This window comes from Stegostoma tigrinum, chromosome 19 (assembly GCF_030684315.1).
Source record: "Stegostoma tigrinum isolate sSteTig4 chromosome 19, sSteTig4.hap1, whole genome shotgun sequence".
In the NCBI taxonomy this organism is placed as follows: domain Eukaryota; kingdom Metazoa; phylum Chordata; class Chondrichthyes; order Orectolobiformes; family Stegostomatidae; genus Stegostoma; species Stegostoma tigrinum.
Genome location: NC_081372.1, coordinates 33,579,997 through 33,597,966, shown reverse-complemented (window position 1 = coordinate 33,597,966; position 17,970 = coordinate 33,579,997). Strand labels below are relative to the sequence as shown.

Below are 17,970 nucleotides of genomic sequence, written 5' to 3'. Positions count from 1 at the left end.
TTGTGGCTTTGGAAGGTGGCGAATAAACCAAATGACTCAAAAATCCTTAAGTTCAATGAAATCTCAACCCAGCAAGTTACACTTCCTCAAGAAGCCGTATTTCAGCTGCTGTATACAAAGGTTGACAAGATGACAAGCATTAGCCACATAGCTACGGGTGTGAGAAAATCATTTCCTTGTACACATTGGTTACTATAATTTATAAGAAATAAATCATCATGTGTTAGCTTCTTACTGTTGATATTTGTTTCTTGGAGAGGACTCAAAAACAAAAGAGAAGAATTAAGCTGTTGCTAGTGACATTATTTTTGGCCATTACCAACAGGCAATTATACCCCTTAGACTTTGAAAATGTTGGGGAACTTGACACCGTACAATTTAATTTGATGACCCAATTGTTCAATTGAAAACATGAATATAAAAAGGAACTGACATCTCATTATGAAATTGAGCTCTTGGTCTTTTCTCTTTTGGGTTACATGTTCATATGAAAAAATATAACTGCTTTGTTGCAAGCCAAAACTAAACAAGTCACCAACCAGCTTTGGTGACATAATAAAGACCCAAGATGATTTTTATCTTAAAGAAGACCATTTGCATTAATACTGCCCTTTAAATAATATCAAAAGAAATAAGAGTGTCTCCCTCTTGATAACTACTAATTGTCTTAACTTTCAAAGCTAAGAGACAGACATTCAGAAAAACATATTGGTTTACAGAATGGAAATTCTTATATTGGACAGCGTAAAGGCAATGAGTCGGGCCAATATTGCTCTCAAAATAACTACAAGTTTAATATGCATTCTGTTATTAATTCTCAAATAATGCAAGGTGACAAGGAAGAAATCTGTAAATTGTGCATCTCAGCCATTAACCTCACTAAAAATAGCAGCTCATCGTCAATCTCCCAATGTGTTAAGAATTAACTGTACTTTCACTGTACTGTCAGTTATAACCCCACAAACAATATTAAAGTTGGCACTTCGTAACACGTAACTTTTTATTATGAGATGTCATCCCTTATTAGTGCACAAGAGCATCAGCCTGAATTTTATATTGATCCATGGTGTTGGACTTGGAACCAAAACGCTTTGACTGCATGATATGAGCGCTAGGACTGAACCCTGGTTGTTAGCAGACTGAAAAATATTTATTTTATGCTTCAGACCTCCTTTTTCTAAAAGCAGATTAAGTGTCAGACAATGTTGATAGATTTTACAGAAAAATTAATTTTAAAAAAATTAGGAGGGGGAGGGGTGAGGGGTGAGGGGTAAAGAAAAAATGATTACATTTTTAAGAAAAATTTACCACCTGAAGACGACAGCCAAAACTCCATAATATATGTTAGCAAGCAGCATTTTGCAGCTCTTATATTTGTCCATGCTTTGTCCTGAAACATTCTTCTGTGGGAGGGTATATTTTAAATTATTCTTATTCTTAAATTAAAATATGCCATTATGATATTTAAAAAAGAATCTATAGACAATGGAGGGCCAGGCAGCAGAGGAGCAGGAAAGTTGACATTTCGGTTCAGGTCCCAACCTGAAACATCAACTTTCCTGCTCCTCTGATGTTGCCTGGTCCGCTGTGCTTCTTCAGCTCCACAGTTATCTCTGACTACAGCACTAGCAGTACTTACTATCTACAGACAATGGAACACTTTATCAAGGAGTATAAATTAATTTGGGAATGAAAATAGGATTCATTAAACTGTCTTTTGGATCAGTTGGAACTTGAGGTCATGATCATGATGTTTCTGCTCAATTTAGAAACATTTTATTTGAATTCAGGGATACAGGAAACAAAATTCCACAAGAACACTAAAGCAGTTATAGTTATGAAATATCCAGAATAGAAAATTTATGCAAATAATTTATGCAGATTTCTTGACTGATCTATGAATGTTGAATAAAGAATACAGATTTTCAGAAAAGTTCACTTCTTCAACTACAAGAGCGTTCTGTATTTCAACAAATACGTTTTTCCATGCAGTCAATTTGTGTGCCTTTAAAAATATACCTCTCTGAAAGGAGAGCACAGTAAAAATCATTTAGTATTGGTCTTATCCCAGGGTTATACAAAGGTTGGTCTGAATAAGTGATTAATTACCTCTATGGATGCAGCTTAATTTTCAGCTGAAATATGAGACCAAAGTTCCAACCGTCTCTTAAATGGAAGGGCAACAATGGTGACCAACTATAGGACAAATTGCCACAGTCAGACAGCATCTAGGGACAAGAACAAGTTCAAAACTTTTTTTGGGCTATGAAGGAAAATACACTTTAAGCCCACTGAACAAAGTCAACTTATTCACATACAAAAGATTTTTTTTGAATATTTTCTGGAAAATTTAAGTCATAGAAGTTAAGAATATATGAAACTACAATCCTGAAATGCAACTGTAAAATGGAAATGCATACAAACAAAGTACACACATGCACAGCTATGCTCTTACATGGATTCTGAAATACAAGATACTTTGAGCATTAAGAAGATTAAATACAAATCAGATGCCCATAGAATTGAACTCCCGGATCTGGATGAAATTATTTACAAATAACTTACTAGTTATCATCTCCATGCTACATTTGTTGTTATTTCAGATCATATCTAATTCTAATACTTTGCTATTGTGATGTTGATAATCTTACTTTCCTCAGCACCTGCCGTGTTCAATCTCATTCTTGTATTGAAGTAACCAGCTTTTTATATAGCACCTTTCATATTCTCAAAGTCCTGTAGTATTAAGCAGCTCCTTGTGTATCATTTTTTGAATATATTCTGTTTACAACTTATTTTTCATAAGTTGAAAACGTGATGTGTAACAAAACAGAGTAACAAAGAATTACCTCATGCTACTAATTGCCAAAAATGGTATTTACTTTGATTCAAAAGTCAGATTTCAGCAACATTTCAGTCTTTTAAGCTTGGCTTTAAAAAGGCTGTTAGATGTCCACGTTATAAAACTGGAAGATTCGACTTACAAAGAGAGGCTAGATAGGCCGGGACCTTTCTTCCCAGAGCATAGGAGACTACAGGAGTGACATTATAGAGGTCTATAAAGTCATGAGAAGCTTTGATAAGGTGGATAACCAACAGCTTTCCTCCATAGTAACTAAGTCCAAAACTAGAGAGCTTGGGTTTAAAGGTGAGAAGGGAGAGATATAAGTGGGACATGGGCAATTTTTTTCCTCCAACACAGACAGTGGAATAGGCTGCCAGAGGTAGTGGTGAAGGAGAGTACAATTTTGTACATGGATGGATTAGGTATGGAGAGATATGGCCCAAAAACAGGCAGATGGGAGTAAAATGAATTGTGAAAAAAAAGTGGGCAGCATTGACAAAAAATCAGACCAAAAGGCCCATTTCCATGCTGTTAACCTCTACGCATCTATGATACTTTAAAGGTCACTGGAATCTGTGTTATTCAGCTTCTATAGAATATTTTCAATCATGTTGACATGCTAAGTTTTTACTTGCCGGTAGCCTGCACCCTAAATGTCTCCTTTGGACTGTAGTCGTTCCTTCTAGACTGGATGCCAGAAAGCCAACTTCAGAACTAACTTTATTACTCCCACAGTCACCATGAAAAATGTAAACTCAAATATTTGAGGAATTCTTTAAGACTAAAACAATATATCCAAATTACTTGGAATAAAAAACCTATTGGAAAAATATAGGTCCCGTGCACCCCTCACTAGATTCTCCTAATCAATTACAGTCAAGATACAGGTCAGTCATGATCTATCGATCTATCCTCCTTGGTTCCATTACTTTCTATAAGCTTATTAAGCAACAATATATTAATGATTAAGACCTCACCGGCACTGTATCTTCAGGCATATACCTTACCAGTCAGTTTTATTTTAAACCTACATATCATAAAAGTCCAACACTCCCGATCACTTGTCCCATGTGCATGCATGTACTGGAGCTTCATTTTGAGGTATACAAGATGAATCAAAACCATGATATAGGTCTTTCACAAATCTGACATTTTTCATTCTGGAAATCATCACCAGTTCCCTAACTCCATTCAACCTCAGGTACTTTGGCAATATCTTATCAGATATTAAAATTTTCCCCTCGATAAACATTGTGCAACTTAATCTGCTGTCCATATTTTAACCCTCACCAGTACCATTCACTTACCATTCCAAAGCTCCCTGACCTACATTGGCTTCAACTCTGGAAACTCCTGCAGTTTTCAACTCCCAGCGTACAAATCACTCAATGGCTGTGTTGCTCCCCAGGCATGCACCTTCTTCTAATTCTTCAACTTTCTAGGAATTCTGCATTATTCCAACACTGTTGTCTTGCCCATCCTCCACTTCCTTCCATCATTGGTGACGATGCCTTCATCTGTGTAGACTCCACATTCTGGAATTCCCTTCCTAAATTGTTCAGTATCACCTTCTCAGACGCCCACTGAAGCCTACTTTTATTGCTGGGTCATGTTAAGTCAGCTTTCTCAATAGATCCGTATATAGCTCAGTACCAGTTTTGTTTTGGCCCATCTGTGATAACTTGAAGTATAGAGATATTTATTGTTTGTAAATGTGCTCAAACACAAGCTGCATTTTAACTTTAGTGACGTGAAAGAGGACAGGAATTGGACGGTACAGGGCCACAGTGCAAAAAAAAGGGAACAGTGAATCAGGTGGGTAAAAATGTCAAATAAAATCATGATTTTGAGTTTTGTAACGAAACAGAAATAAAGTCAAAAGATAACAAGCAATGACCCAAAATAAAACTTTAACAATTCAGTAAGGATACCATGTACAATATAGTGTAAGAAAGTCACACTGAGGGTTTGAAATAAAAAAGGTTTAAATGGAGAAACTTATTGGAACACTGCCCAGTGTGAGGAAATAAGGAACTTGATCTTTTTTCATTAAAAAGAGTTTATGGAGAAATAGGATAGTATTGTTTAAAATTATATATGCTGAGGCAAGGTATACAGAAGTAGACTTATTTTTCCTGAAATCTGGATGAGTTCACATGGACCAAATACAAGACAAACTGCAAGAACTGTTACACATCTTCAAACACAGTTGAGTGTCTTTGGAATTCACAGTCAGGTGGAGTCAGAAATATTACAATTCAAGATAAGATTGGATGGAATAAGTGGATACCACAAATGGGGTTAAAAGTATATGGAAAGAGGAAAAAGCATTAAGTCAGTCATTGTTTAGTTAGTAGCAGTCACCTTTGAACATGGTAGTTGTAAAAACGATACAGCGCTAAAACTTTGGCCGACACTTTAGTGCGGTGTCAACAGCTTTGCGCTGTTGGAGATACCATCTTTAAGATGAAATGTTAATAGGTCAACAGTCCTCTAGGATTTGCCTGGAGCCCTCAGGAGTTGAAGCTCATTCTCCAAGACACTGTTATATGCAATCCTGGAAGAAAATCACAAAATCCCCAAAAGGGACTGAAGTGAGACAATTTATTAGGATTGTTAAATACAGACTCATAGCTTAGAATAGACAAATGCAGCTATGAGCACTGAAAGCATGATCAGATAATACTGTAGGAATGATGGCATAAGTCTCCAATCCTGTGGGAATCTGGCTAAGAATGAAAGTTGTAACAATTATGCATTGCTACTCAGACTGTGGAGAACAGAAAACTGCAGCTTGAGTTGCTATAGAAACCAGTAGACCCAAGGCTGAGCTTGAGATAAGAGGGGGTGGGGCTGCATCAAATTGAGAATTAGAAACTGAAACATTTGTTATTGGAGAAGCAACCCCAAAAAAACAGGTGGAGCTTGTATACAGCATGCACTTGAACATAATCTATAATTACTCTACACAAGACTCAAAGTGGATATTTTAAAATTGCCACAACTAGGTCATAAAGTAGTTTCTCTCATTTCTCTATACCCAGATATAAAATAAATAGAAAAATGGCTATTTGGCAAACAGTCGAACATCATTCAGTTAGGCAAGAGCATTTTTGCTTTCCAACTGATGTAGGAAGATAGTGTACCACAAGGACAGATGTGCCAGCAAAATATTAGCCGGAGTGTGAGGGCTAGTCTCATGATGAAACTTCTAGGAACTCACTCAAATTACAGTTGTCAACATGAGATGATAAATCAAAAGGTCCTCTCTGCTCCCTCAGGTGGGTGAAATACAGGGGATTCTGCTACAACACATTTTCCAGCAACACAAATTGGTCATAATGCAACTGATGAATCGGGAATTCTATTTCTGAATTGCGAGCTTGTGTTGGTTATATCCATTGATTCCAACCTCTCTCCTTCAAACAACTGACAGGGTGCAGTAGTAGCTTTTAGAGCTTATTATTTAAGGCATGCATATAAGAGGGTGATTGCAGCCACTGAGGGGGATAAGGAATGTGTTCTTCAATTTGGAAGAGCTTTAAAATCAAGAATGCAATTGACATGATCGTGGAGGGTTGGGATGATGTCACGAAGGACTGCTTGCATGCAATTTGGTGGAAGCCTCTCCCAGATTTTTTTCATGGTTTTAAAACATTTGATCTGTCAGAGGAGCACCCAAGAATCAAAGAACAATGTGTTAATCTCACAGAGCAAATTGGGTTTGAAGTAGTGGACAGTGAGAATGTTGAAGAGCTACTTGAGTCCCATGGTGAAGACCTCTCTACAGCAACTTGTTGCTGGGGTGCGGGTGCAGGTGTGCATGTGAGGGGGTGGGGGTGGAAGCTGGAGATGAAGATGAAGTCCACGATGCAGCACCACGAGGGCTTTCCACTTCCTGTTTTGTCTGCTACCCCAAGGGAAAATTGAGTAGGAGCTGGAGCTCTTGGAGGACAATGATCACAATGTAGAATACAACAGGGTAACAGTTCATGGAGTAAGATTTATTTGGCACCCTATGAACAGCTTCTTCACGAAAGAACAAAAGCAGCAAAAACTGAATGCCTTTTTTAAGCCAATCCCCAAGAAAATGTCAGAAGACAAATGAACCACAGCCATCCACTCTGGAATAACTATTTTTCACCCTAACTCTGCAATTACAACTGCACCTGAAGGTGATGACAACTCTCAGCTCCTGCATGAGCAACAGAGCAACCACAAAACCTTCTCCCCAATCAAGTCATCTTGGCATTTTTCAAGATAAATTGTTAAATTTACTTTCATTTCATTATTAGATATGAATTAAGCAATTATTCAAACTGTGTTATGCTGTGTTAGATTTTTTTTTTTTTTTTGAGTGATTTTGAGCGTTATTTTTGGTGGTTGGCCCCAAACCCGTTTCTCCCACAGGCCCCCTTATTTCTTTAGTGCAATTTTTCTAAAACGCAATGTTGCACAGGAACGCGACTATTGAGTTGTAGCAGAACTCCTCTTCAAAATGCTATTTTTTCTTTAATGCGGGAAGAAGTAATCCTAGTACCCCAGTCAATTACTGTCCCTCAGCAATCATTTTGGAACAAACAACATCATCTGGGCAGTATCTTTAAAAGGAGCTTGCTGTGTGCAATTTGGCTTGCAAATGACAACAATTACACTTAAAATTTGTTTGGGACGCCATGCAAGGCTCACACATGTACAAGTCTTTATTTCTTATTGCAATTATTTGCCTACGCTGAAGATAAGTACCAGCATTGACTGGTTGCAGTCATTGTTTTTTTTTTGGGATTGTAACCTCTACATATTGCTGTGTAATTTATTGGTACAATTCCATGGAGCTGTGTTACCTTCTGAAACCTCACCCAAGGGGGCGGTTATTATATCTCCAGGGGAATCATAACCATTTTAAACCCTGTCCTCATCTAGCATTCACAGGCGTTACACACAGCAAATATTATGTCCAGAGTACCAAAAACCCTCAATAGGATATAGATATGTATTTAAAAAATTGTCTAAAATCAATAACAATTCAAGTACTGAAATACATATTAATAGTATGAACAGCTGAATATCAATACTCATTTTTAAAAACCAAAAAATGTAAGTTGTCAAAAATGAATTGTTTCAAAAGTAGTCTCGTTAAAAATAAAGGAAATGGAAAGCAAAAATATATTCAGTCTCTACACAAATCATACTTGATTGTTGCTATGTCAAATATTCCAGTGTCTTGAAAATACAGGGCTGACATATTGAATGGGAAAGAGGAAAATATTCCGTGCCAAAATAATAAGCCATGTATTTTTAGAATCAATGAAGCCACATTCTATTCCAGTTACGAAGTCAAAAAGAAACATCTCTACCGCAAACCACCTGTGGTGTGCAATATTGAATAATCCCAAAGGCACAAAACTGTGAGCTAATGAGCCATTCACTCCAAGCACAGCTGCATTCAGTGCGTTCAAAACATTAAGTAAACAGGTGTAAGATCACATTCTGAATCACTAAAATGGCAGCCACTTGTGCGGTTTACACTAAAAACAAGTAAAGGTGTCACAAAATTCAGTCACATAGCTCCTATATTTATTTTCACCAGTACAGGCACGGTTTTGGGACAAAACTGACATCTATGTCACGCATGCATACCTTTGGTGTCAGTCATGACAGCTGTCACTGTGGATAGGTCATTTGTGTCGGCATTAAGAGTATAAGGAGCAAAATTTAGCAACCCCAGGCAGCAAATAATGCTGATTTACTCAACGCTGGTCACCCCAAATGCCTTTTCCTAACCTAAACACTCAAAATCAAAATGGCCAACTCTACCTTGCACTATGTATTATGTAACATATAACATATATGGGAGAGAGACGGAGGGAGGAAATAACTAGCCAGGCTGTGTATAAATCAGCTCATCCAATGGAGCTATCAGTCAGCCCAGTTCCCAAACCCCTTTGCGGGACTGTACATTTGACTATTCCACTGAAATGAAAGCTATCTCAAAGTAAACATTTCAAACCAAATTTATAGATTAAATCTAGCTGTATTGCATACAAAAAGGTCAACTCATTGTCATTCTGCATTTGTTACTGAGAGTACCGCTTCAATTCCCGAGTTTGTAACGTGGCCAGTAAGCAGATACTGACATTCAGTTATTGAGGGGATAAACGACACTGCAGAACTCTCTGAAGCGCTTCTGGCTGTACAAGTTCCAGTTTCAACCGAATGATCTCAAACTGGATAATGGCAATCCAGACTGGCTCAGTAGCAGACAACAGCAAGGGCACTGGCACAACAGTGTTGTGAAGCTAAGTGCTGTTCTCCTGAGAGAAGACAACAGGTTCAAGCTCCATCGAGTCACTGGGACTTCTCTAGGCTGCCTCCTCAGTAACCTTCAATATGTTGAAGGACAATTTGTTGGGAGATCCTGCAAGCTCTTTTGAACATCAATTCCTGCAGCTACAGTTAATGGGAGCAGAGTGAGAATGTATAGCAGTAGGCTGAGTTTTCCTGATCTGAGTCAAGTTTCAACCACAGGAATCTAACGTTGGGTGGTTTTTGCTTGTGATGTAATGGAAGCAATGGCCTATCAGAATTGACATCATGGTCCATTCACAATTGAACTGTTTGAATTGGTTACCAACTCAATTCTGGAAATGATGGGTTTCAAATTTTATGGAAAGTCTTGGACAACATTGTTGCTGGGCTCTCTGCAGTCTAACAGTGACCCCAATTTTCTGGCTGGCTTTATAATGCACCAAACAGTTGCTTTAATAACTATTGCCCTTTTTCTGTGTACAGCTCAGTTAAAGTTCATATCCAAGTCATCAAGATCAGAACGCATGTGTGATCTTGCCATCTGGTGAGTCAGCACCTCCACCTACCCACTCTCTAACTTGGCTGCAAACCACTCATCACATGCCAATCCTGCCATAAAGCGATTGTTTCAGTTGTGCAGTGTCAGTGTTTGTGACATTGGCTGTGAGACAGCCAGGGAGTGTCTATGTTTCTTCAAAGATCTATTCTGCCTCGTCCACTTCTTATTCCTGCAACTTTGCCTGAGCAGCCTGCAATTCTTGGGTATCTGAAAGTTGAAAAGCACAAGGATAGCATTTTGGCAAGTGCAGGAAGAAAACAGGAAGTGCATGGATGTTCTGGATGTTAGCAAGTTTTGAGAAGATTTGTAGCTCAGGTTGAGGTTCTGGATGTAAGTTTGCTCGCTGAGCTGGAAGGTTCGTTTTCAGACGTTTCGTCACCATTCTAGGTAACATCATCAATGAGCCTCAGATGAAGCACTGGTGTTATGTCCCACTTCCTATTTATCTGTTTAGGTTTCCTTGGGTTGGTGATGTCATTTCCTGTTCTTTTTCTGAGGGTGGTAGATGGGCTCCATATCAATGTGTTTGTTGATGGAGTTCCGGTTGGAATGCCATGCTTCTAGGAATTCTCATGCGTGTCTCTGTTGGTTTGTCCTAGGACGGATGTGTTGTCCCAATCAAATATTAGTTGCATATCAGGAATGTGGTGGAAAATAAATGAGAGGAGAGAAATTAGTTATAAGCATACCACCATTTTTGATACTTTCAAAGTTGCCACTAGCATGTTATTCATATCATGTTTTCTCTCTCCTCCAATAAGGTGAGGGCTTGTGGCCATGCACGTTCCCAACCTGTGGCTGTACACTACCTTACTTTGCAGAAGACAGTGAAGTGCTTCCGGAGGCAATGCACTAAATTTGAGAGATATTTAAATGTCTGATAATGTGCGCCAACTGAGATGTGGCTGCATAGACTGTAACAGCAGTAAATGCACGAGGATGAGAGGAGGATTTGAATATTACATACGATGACTGTGTTTCTGGCAAGGCTAGTGATAATGGGTGCAGTACTTTGAACAGCATGCAACTAACACAAGTGCTTTTGATGGAGAAACACATTCATTAGCTACTCATACAATGTTATGAGCTCTTGTGGCACTGCATCCAGCTCCTTGTGCTACATTGGTGGAATTAATTGTGATGACTATCTGCTTCTACTACCTTTACAATGGCTACAGAACCTCGTTCCAACTGCCATCAAACTCCTTCACTGAGGACTCCAGGTTCACAATGGAGTACTTTGTCTTGTGCCTTTCCCATGTCAGACTCATTTCCAAAGTCCTCTCCAGTCAAAACACATCTCCCTTTTAAAAGATGCAAGCTAACTTCAAAGATAGTAAGGACTGCCAATGCTGGAGTCTGAAATAACACTGTGTGGAGCTGGAAGAACACAGCAGGCCAGGCAGCAGAGAGCAAGAAATTAAGAAGGGTCCAGACCCAAAACATCAATTTTCTTGCTCCTCGGCCTGCTATGTTCCTCCAGCTCCACATGGTGTTATCTACAGCCAACTTCAGTGAAGCTCTAGCTTGAACTCATGCTATTCGCTCAAATTTGCATCCCTTACTCAAGGCAGGTGCAGCCACTCAACACCATACCCAACACTGAGGTAAACGGACAGGCAGCACACTGCGGGTAAATGTTCTCACTTGGTTGGATGGTGGGTTTGTGATGTACAATTACACCAATATGGGTTCAATTTCCATAATGCTGAGGGCACCTGGAAGGCCTTGCTTTCTGTAGCGTTGCTGAGGCATGCCGATTTTCACATTGTGTCACTCCAACACATTGAATTCAGTGAGGGCAATCCACAGTCCTCTGGCAGTAGGGAAGGAAACTGCCATCCTTACCTGGTCTGGCCCATGTGTCTGACTCCAGACCCACAGCAATGTGGTTGACTCTTACTGCCATCTGGAAAATTAAGGATGGGGAATAAATGCTGCCTAGTCAGCCACCCCCTCATCCCATGAATGAATAAAGGTAAAGCAACAACAACTTTCTCTGTGTGCTGCTTGCATTGAAGCAAAAGGCAGAATTTAGTCATGAATTGTGATCCCCACAAACATTTTCAGGTCACACCAAGTTTCAAGGTAGGATGTTCAAATGAAAATTGTTAAAAAAGTATTAAAAAGTTAAATTAATTTGGAATTTAACCTCTTACTAATTCTTAACTGCAATGCGGAGAGCAATGTGAAAGAAATGATAGAAATTTTAGTCTCATGTTGTTTCAAGTAAATTGAGATGGCCTCCTTTCATCCGTGATGTATTTCACCCTGGTTTATGTTCATGTAATTACAGTTGCTCTCCTCTTGTGATTCAGAGGATCCTACAGGAAATTTACTTGGCCAGCCTCAATCCACCAGAATCATTGTCAGAGTCATAACAGCATGGAAACAGACCCTTCCATCCAACCGGTCCACGCTGACCATAATTGCAAACTAAATTGGTCTCACCTGCCTGCATTTGGCCAACATCCCTCTAAACATCTCTTATTCAGGTACCAATTCAAATGTCTTCTAAACATTATAACCTTAAAACACATGCATCACTTTCTCCGAAAGTTCATTCCGCATACAAACCACCCCTCATCCTTTTTTTTTAAAAATCTTTCTCCCCTCACGTTAAAACTATGCCCCTAGTCTTGAAACCCCACTCTCAGGAAAGACACTTGTCATTCACTTTATCTATTCCCCTTCTGATTTTATAAACCTCTAAAAGGTCACCCCTCAACCTCCTATGCTCCATTTTAAAAAAAAGTCCCAGTCTATCCAGTCTCTAGTTATAACTCAAGCCTTCCATTCCTGTCAACACCCTGCTAAATCTCCTTTGAACTCTCTCTAGCTGAATAATATACTTCTTATAACAGGGCAACCAGAACTGGACACACTACTCCAGATGAAGCCTCACTAAATACCAGTAGATCAGCACTATTGATTAAGTTGGTCAAGTCAAAGGAGATTGCTGCTCGATTAAGTCAGCAACAGATGCTGCAGGAACCAAGAGAAAAATGTACTTGACCTCGCCCTTAAAAACTGCCTAACACAGATGTACCTGTCCTTGACAGCATCTGTAAGAGTGAGCAGTGCATAGTCCATGCGGAGACAAAGTCCCATGCTCATACTGAGAATACCGACAATCATGCTGTGTATTGACTATTACAGCGTCCAAATCTAGTTACTCAAGCTGGGCGCCCAAGAGGCTGTGTGGGTTATTAGCAACAGTACAATGATTCTCCAATACAATCTGTAACTTCATGGCCTGGCATATCTTTCACTCTACCATCATCAAACCAGGGGATCAACCCCAGTTCTAATCGTAATAATACAGGAGAGAATATCAGTAGCAGCACCAGGAATGCCTAAAAGTGTCAATCTGGTAAAGCTACATAACAAAACTAGTTGTGTGCCAAACAACTCTAGTAATATTTATGAGTGTCACATTAGAAATGGTTTTCCAAATCTGGGATTCAGAACGATTAGAGAGACAATAGATGCTGACAGCCTGAAGCAGGGACATTGGTGACCAGGAGGCCTGGAGCAGAGCGGAGGCAGCCAGCAGTCAGACCACCTCGAAATGCCCTGCAGTGGTCTGCTTCAGGAGAGAGACTGTGCTGCTGGTCTTTTTAACTTTGCTTCTGGTTTTTATGATCTATGGATATACCGCTTATAGCTGTAAACGTAACATCTTCATTTCTCTATTCTGTAATGAAGGGCCTTACCTGAGTACGCTTAAGACAGCGCTGTAAGTGGTGACTTACAAACTTTTCACTGTTCTCATTTCAGTACAGGTGACAAGAAAGCCTATTCAATTCAATTCACAAGGCAAAATTTTGGATCCAGGATGAAATAGCCATTAATCTGTTAATACAATTTCAAATCGAAAATATCAAATTTTTTAACTGGATCGTTACAGAAAGACATTGAATTTAATTTCACACAAATAACTTAGATTTTTCACGAGGATCTTGAAATGTTAAAGGATGCACTTTCCACTCATTTGAGTAGCACATCAATGAATCTCTCTGGGCTTGTTCTACTTATATCAGTAGCAAGCTCATGGGAAGATTTGCCTTGCTCGCTTGCCTGAGGGAGTTGAAGGTAAATTCTCCAGAGTGTTTCTTGCCTTGGCCATAGGTTTTTTTATTTCCCTTTTTTTCCCCCCAGTCTTTCTCAGGATAATTCGTAGTTTCCAAATAGAATAATGATGTACAGGTTTTTACATCTGTCTGAATAGGCAGCTTTGATGAGTTGACTTGTTTTTGATGATACTGAGTGACAGAAAACTTGCAGCTACATGCCAGTGAAGCATTCTAAAAAGGTACACATTTATTTATAAATTCCTCATGGTTTGCAAAGAACAAGGTCTTTAATTATAATGAATAGTAGTAAAAACCCACAAACTGATGGGATTATAGGAGTACTGTTGTGCAGTAAGGTGGGTTTCTCTGGGCACTCACTTTGAAAGTGAGACTTTGGAAATAGTAAACAAAAAATTAACCAAAGCAGTCCATGAGAAAAATCGGCATCAAATTTATAATTCATTAAATACAAGGAATTAGCCAAGGCAAGGCTACCCACCAATAATTTAATTTAAAAGCGAATAAAATATATCTTATACCTCACTAAACTTTGAATGCGGTCTGTATGAAAGCAGTCTGACAATATTACAGATTCTTGAACGCCTACATGGCAACGAATTACTGTCCTGTACAATTCTGGCTAATTAGGGCAAATCTTCAACCTTGTAACATAACCCAGTAAACCAAATCCCCCATCCATGGTGTTTCACTGACAGTCTGTCCAATCTGCTGATTTTGTTTGTCTGCTTCAACAGGTTCCTGTTTATTGTATAAATAAAGAAGGTTAACTGTTTACAGTTAGTGAGTACTCATTGCTATTGGTGATAGGTTGGAGAATTAGGAGTTGGTCTGGACTTAAGCTGTTGAACTTGCTCTGAATTTTCTATCAACACTTCCAACACTATTTCTCTGCTCCAAAACATGTTGGCAAATTCAATCAGGAACTACACATTATTGAGCATATTTGAATAGATTTCTTCTACAGCCCCACAATTAAGTTAAGCTGTAAAGTCAGATGCATCAGATAAGCAAAAAAAAAAAACGAGAACAGAGGGATAAACTGTCATCTATCTAGTTGCTGATTCACATACTCTTTATCACAGAGGCAAACACTTAAGTTTGGCATCATGCTACAAAATGTATTGCCATGTAATTGACAATGGAAGGAGTATTTAAACTGGTGTTTCTTTCCTACCTTTTTAAGCATGCTCAAGCATCTGGCAAAGCTTCCAATGCCATCACAAACCAGCACTACAACACCAACACAGGCAGGAACTTAAATCAGGAAGTGGCAGATTACGGTGAGAAAGTGATGGCAATACTATAAGTATTTGCATGTCAAACCGCCAATGCCCATCCTTCCTGAGCTGGAAAGTCTACAGAGGGTTAGATTTCAGGTCCTGCACTAAAAGGAAGCGGAGTATAAACACCTCCTAATTGCATGAGAATATAACCTGAAAATTCTGATTATGTTTAGGTGACCTTATTGTGTATATCATCACGTATAACCACTGATCTGAGGGTCACTTTAGAGTACATTCAAACTCCAGCCATATCTGCAGCAGCATTAGTAAGAATCCTTTACAGAAGACAGATATTCCATATATATGCTGCTACAGAGCCGATAAACTTAAAATCGAGGTTCTCTGATTTTAAGAGCCAAGTGGATGAAGTGAGGAGAATTATTACTGGTTTATAGTTGCCCAAACAACAAAAGAAATAAAATGACATTCTGTCTATTTAACATTTACTTTACTAGGGAATCACAATCTAACTAACTCTTAAAAGAGCCATTTTGCTTCCAGTATCTAACAGCAGTACACACACACTCACACACACACACACACACACAATTTCAGGCATCAAGCATTCTTTGAAAAGCTGTTTTCTGGCATAATGCCTGGATTTGCCTTTTGCCAGTTAATGCTGATGTCCCTTTAACATGGAATCCTGGCTCACTTGGCCATTTGGATGCCATTGATAATTTATTAGCTGGACAAAAATGATTACTGTAGTGGAAATTCACAGAACATGAAGCAAGGAGTTAGAGGATCCAATGTGATGGATACAGCACTGGAGGCATTAATGATGCAGGTGGGTCTGGTGCCCGTTGGGTGGAGAATTGCTACCTTAGGTGATATTGTTCCTGAGGTAAGTTCTGACAGAACAATCTCTTCCTGAAGATCTGCAGGCTCTATTGTCTCCTGCAGTTCTGGCTTCTTCACAAGTTCTTCCAGGCTATACAGGTTTTCATAGGCTTCCTTGCTGCTACTGCTCCGGCCTTGAGTGCCTCAAATAGTAAGCTCAGCAGCATTTATGTTTCTATAATTCATAGGATCAATGAAATAGCTGATGGCCTCTATAACCTTGTGGATCCTGTCACCCTGAATGATTTCAGTGCCCTTTCATTCTGATACCTTTTTCCCCAACAGGGCAAGTGTTTGTCCTCTGAATAAAACATCTGTAGACTGCTCATAAATCAGTGCATTGCAGATTTACCTTGTGATCGGTCAGAGGGAGTACGTAATAGAGAAGACGATGACAAATGCATATTGACTGCCATCGGTCAGCTTGCCATTTATTGCATATCTCAAATATTACTTCATTAGTGAGCCTAAGTAGACTGAGTACAGATTATTATGGTGGTTGATATTGTAGAAAAATTTAACCAAGGCCCACGATCACAGTTTGCATGTAGATGAATCTCATTGCTGTCTATCCTTTCATCTTCCCTGTCTCGATGACACAGGAATACAGAATTCACTAGTTGAAACAGCTTCAGAATTGGTGACTGAATGAAAGGCATGACAAATGAGCTGAACGATTGCCTTTATCTAAACTAAAGATTTTGTTAACAACACTAGTGATTTCCTATTCAAAGATTTGGACTGGAGGATTCAAAGTCTTGCAGTCAGTTGGTATCCTTACTTCCAGATGTCAAATTATTGCTGCCATTGTGAACAGCCTGACTATAAAGAGGAAGAAAAGCACTTGCATTGGTTTAGTCCAAATGTGACTGTATGTTACTTCTCAAACTTGGAATTCACCTACTCTAAACAAGAACATAAGAAATAGAAGTGTGAAGAGATCATTCAGCTCTGCTCTGCCATTCAATACATTTGGGTCTGATCCTCTGCCCGAGCTCCTGCCTGCTCCACATATTCCTCAATTCCCTGAAAGAAGAATTCCTCAAGAATGTTTAAACACCAGAAAAAAAGCAATGAGTCCTTGCCCATTTCTATCTAACCTTCTTGGCATAGATAATCATAGAATCAGAAGTCATAGAATTCCTACAGTATGGAAACAAGCCCTTCAGCCCGACATGTCCATACCGACACTCAGATCATCCCACCTCGACCCATCCCCCTATAACCCACTTAATCTACACATCCCTGAACACTATGGGCAATTTAGCATGGCCAATCACCTAGCCTGCACACCTTTGGACTGTGGGAAGAAACCGGAGGAAACCTGCACAGACACAGGGAAAGTGTGCAAACTCTACACAGGCAGTTGCCCAAGGGTGGAATTGAACCAGGGTCTCTGGCATTGTGAAGCAGCAGTGTTAATTACTGAGTCACTGTGCTGCCTCTACTCTTCTCTTATCCCTCATGCATTTCTAGCTTCCACTTAAAAAGGTCTCTCTACCAAATGCTCCAATATGCCTTGAGATAGTCCAATTCACATTTAGTCTCTCATCACTCTAGATAAAAGAAAAAGAGGTTTCTCCAGTACGTCCCTTTGGATTTATTAGGCAACTCTCACTCTCACTCCAGAAAGATGTTTATATTTCAGAGAATACAATGGTTTGATAAGTTAAAAGACCTTTATCAGTTCACTCTCAGCCTTCTTTGCAGAGGAAAGAATGCCAGCCTGAACTTTCTGGTCCTCTATCATCTTTGTAAATCCTTTTCAGATCTTCACTAATTTTATAATCTGGAGACTAAAACTGTGCAGAGTTTAGGTTAACAAAAATTCTAAACAAGTGCAGTGGGAATTCCACATTTTTCAATTCTTTCATCTGTAAGTAAATCTCAGTGTTTGGGTTGGTTTCTTTTTAGCCTAATTTTACATAGCATTTTAAAATATATGATTTTACAGGAAGAATGAAAAGGATAAAATACATGAACAAAATCGACCCTAACATTTGTATAGGGACTTCCTGTGATTCTTGTGCAATC

The 17,970-nt window shown here is 39.1% G+C and overlaps 1 protein-coding gene across 7 annotated transcripts in view; it reads right to left on the bottom strand.

Moving 5' to 3' along the window:
• The window catches only part of LOC125461299 (extracellular sulfatase Sulf-2-like), a 299,570-nt gene that overhangs the window by 213,944 nt on the left and 67,656 nt on the right, over positions 1–17,970 (bottom strand). The window contains exon 1 of one of the 7 annotated variants that reach the window (XM_048549893.2): positions 2,110–2,185. The exons of the other annotated variants lie outside the window; for them this stretch is intronic. The gene's annotated coding sequence lies outside the window, so the exon portion shown is untranslated. Of the gene's footprint in view, positions 1–2,109; positions 2,186–17,970 lie in introns of those variants that run through there. 7 annotated transcript variants of the gene reach the window in all.